Source organism: Plectropomus leopardus, chromosome 1 (genome assembly GCF_008729295.1).
Source record: "Plectropomus leopardus isolate mb chromosome 1, YSFRI_Pleo_2.0, whole genome shotgun sequence".
NCBI lineage: Eukaryota > Metazoa > Chordata > Actinopteri > Perciformes > Serranidae > Plectropomus > Plectropomus leopardus.
In genome coordinates, this window is record NC_056463.1 from 25,966,043 (window position 1) to 25,974,020 (window position 7,978).

A 7,978-nucleotide genomic window follows, 5' to 3' on the forward strand; every position below is an offset into this window, starting at 1 on the left:
TTTTGCAAGCATTTCCTTCTTACTCCCAGGAAACACACCCATCATGATGGCTATTCATAGAAATGTGGTGACACTGCAAGTATTTTCTGACTGTAGTCTGATGCCTGATCACAGATTTTTCTCTAAACTCACTGTAGCTGAGGTCTCTATGCAAACCACCAAACCAAGGTGATAATACTGTCGCGCAGCAATGACTGAGCCCCCCCAAATCAGTGATACTAATACCTGCAGAAATATGTGCTAGAATCTGTGTTAAGTTGCCACACTGCAATGTAAGTGACATTTTCACATTTTTTTTACATGGCGGGAGTGAAAAAACTGTCCAACATTGAATTCTGCCAGATATACTTTGATTTAACCAGACAAACAACAAACTGAAGCACCATAGCAGATTAACTGGAGAGGTGTGACTGAGATTAGAGCCCTCCTTCACATCCACGCTGCAATGATAACTGTAAAGGTCGTGACTGAAACTCAACACTATCAACACACTCACACTACACACACACACACACACACTCACTCACACACACACACACACACACACACACACACACACACACACACGAGCAGCTTGCTCTCTTGACACTTCACATGCATCCGGACTGGCTGGTAAATCTCGCTTGCTAACGTGCCACTAACAGAAGCTAACACCGCTAGCATGCTAACACTGTGTGCGAGCAACGAGTGCGAAAGCAGAGCCTCTCGAGTGACAGCTCAATGACATACCTTAATATTCCTAATTTCTTCTGTTGGGAACGCCGTCTTAACACATGATGATGTCCCGTTTGAGGTAAACTCCAGTTCCTACGAAGCCGTACCCGAAACAGCGGCAACACATCGCTCTAACAACGGGACGACAGTGACCAGTAACGACGGAGCTTCCGGGGTTTGCCTCGGATTTTTCCGTAACCATTCGTTAAAGTCCGGGAAAACAATATTTGCTTAACGGCGTCATCTTGTGGATAGTGACAGAATTGCAACTACAAACTGCGATAATCTCAATTCTCCACTCGTTGGTGCTGTTGGCTAAATACAGTGACTCTACATTGACCTTTAGGTAAAGTTATAGAAACTATACTAAAGCTCTAACTATCATGATAACGATTTTTCAGATTTGTGAATGTGCAGCTGGTAAATGTTCCTGAGAATGCATGCAATGCATATGATGTTGATTTTACATTATATTAAAATAGATGTAGATGTGCATATACTGTGATATACTATACATATGTGTAATACACACACACACACACACACACACACACACATATCTATATATATATGTATATATGCACTGTGCATGTGCATGGATCAAGGATGTATGTTCTGCTCTGCAGGCACAAGTCTACATTTCTATTTGTATCATTAGATTACGTATTAATAATATATTATTGATTATTTGCCATTCTTACATTTTTAACAATTCATTTATACTTGCATTAACAGCAATATGCAATATGAACATTTACTTTGCATTTCTGAAGAGAGTTTTCAAATGTATGACTTGTGGTTTTAAGTTCCTGGATGCATTATTTAAATTCAATTCCAATAAGACATTGATTTTTAATTACTGTATGTTCACCAATGATCAAACTCTCAATACTTGAACTGTGTAAACCTTCACAGTGAACAGAGTCTGCGTCAGTGTCTCTTACTGCTTGTGTTGTGTGGACACTTTTCAAAGTAACCTGCAGTTGAACTGCTCAGCAGCCCAACTTTGACCAGGATAGAAAATGGATAAATATTTTACAGCTCTGCGGCTTGCCTGATCTGAACTCAGTCTCTCTAAAAAGCCCAAACTGAGTCCGCCTGACATTCCTGCAGTTACCATAACCTTGAACTGCAGCAAAATCCCCGCATGAGTAATTCAGCATAGCAGAAAACTGTTGCCGTCCTGCTCCAGACTAAAACTTTCATGCATGTTACACTTCTGGTCCAGTTGGTGATGTCACAGCAGGTAGTCTGGGGATTGACAGCTGAAGAAGAACATACTGTCTGACTGAGTAAAATATTTACCTTGACCTGACCAGAGACTTTTGAGGTCAGCTGGAAACAGATGCCCAATTGTAGCGGTGTGTCCCCACCAGGGAGCAGCAGGACATTCCTGGCTACAGTCTCTGCTGTCACGTGTCTCCCAAGAGTGGATTATAAAGCCAAGACAAAGCAGCTTGGCCCTTCTCTACCCTGTGTGTGCAGCTGTGCAGTGAAAGCTCAGGGCTTCTGCCCTCTCCTGTTCTGGTTCAGAGCCAATATCAGCTGTCTGTTTTAGAGGGAGGGAGAGAAAAAATACCCAGCAATCCTCTAAAGCAGCTTAAAGGCTGAATCAGGGGACTGAAGCCTTTTCCATTTCCAGACCTGCTTCTCTCACTCTCTCCATTATGGCTAGATGAGCATCTGACTGACTGCCAAAAGAGCAGTCACATATAAACAGTCGTCTGCATCCTCCAAAAGGCTCTCCCCACCTGATGTAAGCGACATTCCCCAAAACATCTCCTGCGTGGATGTACCAGAATATGCATTAGAAAGAATGGTAACAAAGCAGGGGTATTTGATTTTAACTCTTGATGTAATCAGGAGTCTTGTATCCGATTAAATAATGAATGCTAAGTGCTCATGTAACAAACAAAATCTCCCGCCGGGGGCCTTGGGTTCCCATGTGCATTATTATTTTGACACAGTCCCCCCCTCAGCCCCCCCCAGCCCATGCTGGCTTTTCAAATGAAATGAAGTGAAGCAAAGTGTAGTGGAGAGCAGAGTGGTTTGGAGTGAGTGTGTGATGTGACTGTAGCAGGTCCCCTTGTCAGTGTGTGTATGTCTGTGTTGTTGTAGGAATAAAAGGGGAAGGAAAGATTCGGGGTTTTGCTTGGAAGATGGGATAGAAAAAAATATTTAGAAGATGAGAGAGAAACAACACACAAGCAAGAAGCGATTATCACAGAAATCTGCCCATCAGTGGAGACTCCCTCATATTCATATGGTCTGCGAACAAAGCCACAGCTAGGCAGTCTCACTTGTTGGCTGTCTGCCAGATGCTTCAGAATGACAGATTAAGATGTTATGGGCGTTTAAAGAACGTGTTTGCATAACCTCACATATCAACATCTCACCACACCACTTTGTTTTTATGAAATCCATTGTAAATTACTTTTGTACATTGTCTGTTGTGGTACATTCATGTCAGATTAATTAACCTTTTGAAACCTGAGCAAACTGGCTTGATTTCATTAGAATACGACAAGCATCTTAACAAGAAATTATCCAAAATTAACAAGAAATCAGGAAAAGGTTACAAGAAAATTGCCTGTAAATAATGAAAAGAAAGAAGAAAAAAAGACCTCAAGAAAGTGCTAAAAAATCAGCTGTAGTTAATATTATACGGATGCAATCTAAGCTTCTTTGTTGTCGTAGCCAGTAAGGCAATCCCAGCCCAGACCCAATACAGTAGATGTACTCTACATGTCAAATACAGCAACGCTGAAGCTATACTTCCTAATTTGGGCAAGTATCACCTCTTGCCATGTGGTGAAGAGATTGTTATGGACATGGCTGGTAAATAATGTTAGCCAAGTTTGCTGTTTTCAGTCATTGTGCTGAGCTAACCGCAGCTGCTGGATATAGCTATGTATTTACTGTACAGACATGAGAGTGTCATCTTCTCTTTTAATGAGAAATCGAATGAACATATTTCCAAATACGTCGTACCATCCTTTAAAAAATACACAAATTACCTCCTCACACTCGCACTGCTTGCATATGGTTCCCTTCCAAAGACCAATTTTTTAATGCTATTAAACAAAGAGGCCTGAGCTACAGTGAGAGATGTCAGTGCAGAGGCCTGTTGAGACATACAAGGGAAACACTTGAGGGAAATGTCTTGTTAAAAATAAAAAGAGAAGGCAGAGAAGTCCTCATGAATTTTTAAAGAGAGAAACACCTCAAGAGGAATTGCCTTGGTATGTTTGAATTAAATACTGCTACCTGGCATCAATTCATCTGTGTTAAAAAGAGAGTGAGAAAAGGAGAAAGGTTAGGAAGCGAATGTGATGTAGCTGCGGCTAGGTACGATGTATGCTGGGTATATGCAACCATATGATGCTATACTGTAGTATTTACAGAATTATATAATAATATTAATAATAGGAATCGAAATAGCTAATCTTAAAAAGGGTCCAGTTAACTTAAAACGCACAAATGTCTTGAACTGATATATATGATATTTGACAATCATGTTTTGTGTCCCTTTAGATTACTTCATGCATCTTTTCAATGTAATCATGTTTCACTCAGAATTCAGGAAAAAAACGAACTAAAGACTATTTTTTGTTTTCTTCTTCTCTATTTCTTTGCAGTATTTGCATTGCAGTATAAACGGTATTTACTAACTAATTCTGCTCATTTATATTCAACACAGCAGACCTCGGCGGGGTGAGTGTACGCTGCCATCTGTCTCTGCTGTAAATATGCAAGAAAAATGTATGCATGCAAAATCTCCTTTAGACAGATAAACCCAGATAAGAAATGGCAGACTGGCAGTAAACATGAGCAGAAGTATCCAAGTCTTGACCGTCTGGAGTTTTTTCCTCATTGGCATGAGGAGTGACACTGACCAGGACCACGATGGTATATGACCTATAACCTTGCACAGGCTTATCTCTACTGCATCTACCTTCGCCGCGCCTGCACAAATCCAACCTAGAAGCCTTTTAGAGGGGATTTTCTGAGAAAGGCAATCTGTTGGCTTTTCTAAAACCACAAGAGTAAAACAGACAAGGGCCAAGACCTTTAGTCCTCTACAACATCAGTTCTCCTTGTATGTTTGGTTGCAGTGTGCACACGCCAAAGAAAAGCTACAATGGAGCTTTACAAATAAGTAACAGTTAACAGCTCAGCGTCAGTAAAGGTCATTAATGCACTTCGCTTATTTATAGGAAGCAGTATGTTGTTTAAGTGGAGTTGAATGTTGAATTTTAAGAGCCTGGAAAAGGCACCTTTTGAGTCCAAACATAGCTTCCTCCTTTGCCTGTACTCGTCTGTTTTCTGCAGAAAGGCACTGGTATAATGGATTACATTAGGCTTTAGTAAGAGGAGCCCATGGACAAATAAGCACCTAGTTGACATCCACACACACACCAGAGGATGAAAAGCATCAGGTTGTATTTGTTTGAACACATTTTTCTTAGAGGCATGAAGTGGAGAGAGTAAGGCAACAAAAAGTGGCTGGTGTGGGAGAAATGTTATGAGAATGTTTCAGACCTGTAACATTCGAAATAAGCAGCGTGCATATTAGCCTGTTATGCTGACATTATTCAACAAACCTATTGCTTTTCACTTTTGCCAAGCACCCCTTGGGTTCACCGACTTTTACCTTGATGTCATAGGATTAGAGCTAAGCCTTGACCCAGCAGACACCACGGATCCTTCTGGCTCATCTCAGTTTAGCACGGAAAGTGTACTATTTTATACTGTAGGATACACACTAGAGAGCCTTTCTCCACTCGACTTAAAAAACTGATGTTCATGCTTTAGTGCCAGCCAATTCATTAGAACTCCTATTCAAGGAAATCTAGGCTAAGACTAATACTCCATGCAAATCCCTGACACCGTTCAGACTGAAAGAGGATTTGATTTAAAGAAAACATTTCACATTTTGCGAAATAATGCCTAATTGCTATCTGGTAGAGAGTTAGATGAGAAGTTTGACACCACACTATCCATCAAAGGAAAACTTTGTAGATTTTCAACCAGCTCTGTGTCATTGCAGTGTGTGCAGATCAACAATGTTTGACTTCCCCCATGCTGCAAGCCAGAGGTGGGACATTGTTTTGCAAGTTCAAATTAAGCCCCAAGTCTTGCACTCAAGTTAAAATCACAAGTCAAGACTGACAAGTCCAAAGTCCTTTCAAGCCCAATGTAAGTCCTATTGTGCTCCTCACCAAATATAATTCCATTTTTGAGTAATATAGTATATCGTAATGATATATTAAATTTACGGAAAAGAAATTAAAACTTGTATTTATTTGTTAAAACATGTTTGCTGTTAGGTGTGTAAAGTGTAACTACCAAAGTGTAGTTTTTGTATGTAAACAAAACTAAGTTTTGTGTCATTTTACCAACTGGTGCTCAGTAACATAACATTTGTTTTTCATGGATCTCTTCTGCAACTTTGTTGGATGCTGTCAGCTTGGTTCAAACAAAGTGGATCTGGGGAATTAAATGTCCACTTGCTGGAAATTAATAGTTTTAATGTTTGTTCAGGAAAGGAAGGGTGATGTATTCATCTGTGACGCAATTTCTAAATAACACACTTCAGTCTTTGGGCTTTAAGAAAGTATCAAGTATCAACTGACTCGAGTCCATATCTCTGCTGCAAGCGCCCAGAACTTCCCACTTATCCAAAACCTCTGCAGACAGATTGGTGGAGAGTTGCAGGTGCTTGGGGCATGGGGAAAGCCAAACGCTGTTCATCTGAGCACACTCCAAACACTGACACAGAGCTGATTGAAAATCTGCAAAATTTCCTCCTAAACATAAGTCTACAGCTAGTATCCACTTCAGCCTCATTCCCACTGCACAAAAAAACGCTAACATCTGGCTTTTTAATGCAATGGGTATGCGCACAATCGGCATTCACACACAGGTCAAATGACTCTGCAGTAGACAGGTTTTTATTGCCATCAGCTCTGATTGGCATTGATGTTTTTTTTATGTTACAGACAGATATGCGAATGGTATCACTTTGCCTATCAACTTGACAGAAAGCGAATAAACACATATTTCAAAATGTCAAAGTATTCTTGATTTTACTGCTGCATTCAGAACACAGTTTTAACAGCAGTTAGTCTTGAATGATGACTGCCTCGTTAGCACTGCAAAAGGGTAGCTTTTTATGATAAGTTAGGCCTGCCCGCACACAAACACACCACACACATTCTGCCTGTCCTGAGTGCTGCATCACATTTACGAAGATCAATACAAAGTTTATAAAAGGGCTTTTAAGGTAAGCTTAGCTTTCCTTTTCATAGGGAGTTGAGAGAGGGGCATTAGAGAGAGAGAGAGAGAGAGAGAGAGAGAGTGTGTGTGTGTGTGTGTATGTGTGTATAAGTCACGGCTGAGTGGAGAACCTCCCAAGTCTGGACCTTGGTGGAGTTGAGGCATGACTCATGGTTCACCCCAGTGCTGCATGCTGCACGGTGTAAGAGACCACATAGTGGATGAAGTCTATCAATAATTCAACAAAGACAGACTTCCTCTTTCTCTGGTTCTCACTCGCCCCCTCTCTCCCTCTCGCTCCCTCTCCCCTCGGTGCTCTGCTGTGTTTCTAACTGACTGAATCTTCCGCAGATTTCTACAAACAGCCTCCATCTCTGGGCTCCTTCATCCCACCTCCCTCTCTGCTAACCCAGTCGTCCCAAACCACTTAAAACAAGTAGCAATGCACTTCCAAATCTGAGGCCCAAGTAATCTTTGGCTTTTAAGGGATTTTTTTCTGCACAAGACGTCAAGTTGGCTTTTGGTGATCATGTCAGATTAGGGCCACACAAATGCTAATCCTGTTCCCGACACTTTATCTCAGATGTGGGCATCGCTAAGTAAGATGGCAAACTTGGAGGAGTCAGAAGTGTGGATTTTTGGAATATTTTAGGAGATGATATTTTGACCACACAGCGGTTCAGTGGTTAGTGGCTACTACTGCCTCACAGTAAGAACATACACCGACTGAGCACCTCTCTATGAGGAGATTCTCTGTTCTCCCCTGAGTTTATGTGGGTTTACTTTGGATGGTACTTATCCACACCAAAAGACACACTTAGGTTTAGACAAAACTACAAACCTTTTAACAGCAACAAAACAAATGCAAATGTATTCAAACATTTGATTGAAGCAGCATATCATAGTGACTGCACCAGCCAAAAGTTGGTGTGGGCCTTATCCATAGAGCGTACTTGAATGATTGAGGAAAGCGCCGTGCAGCAGC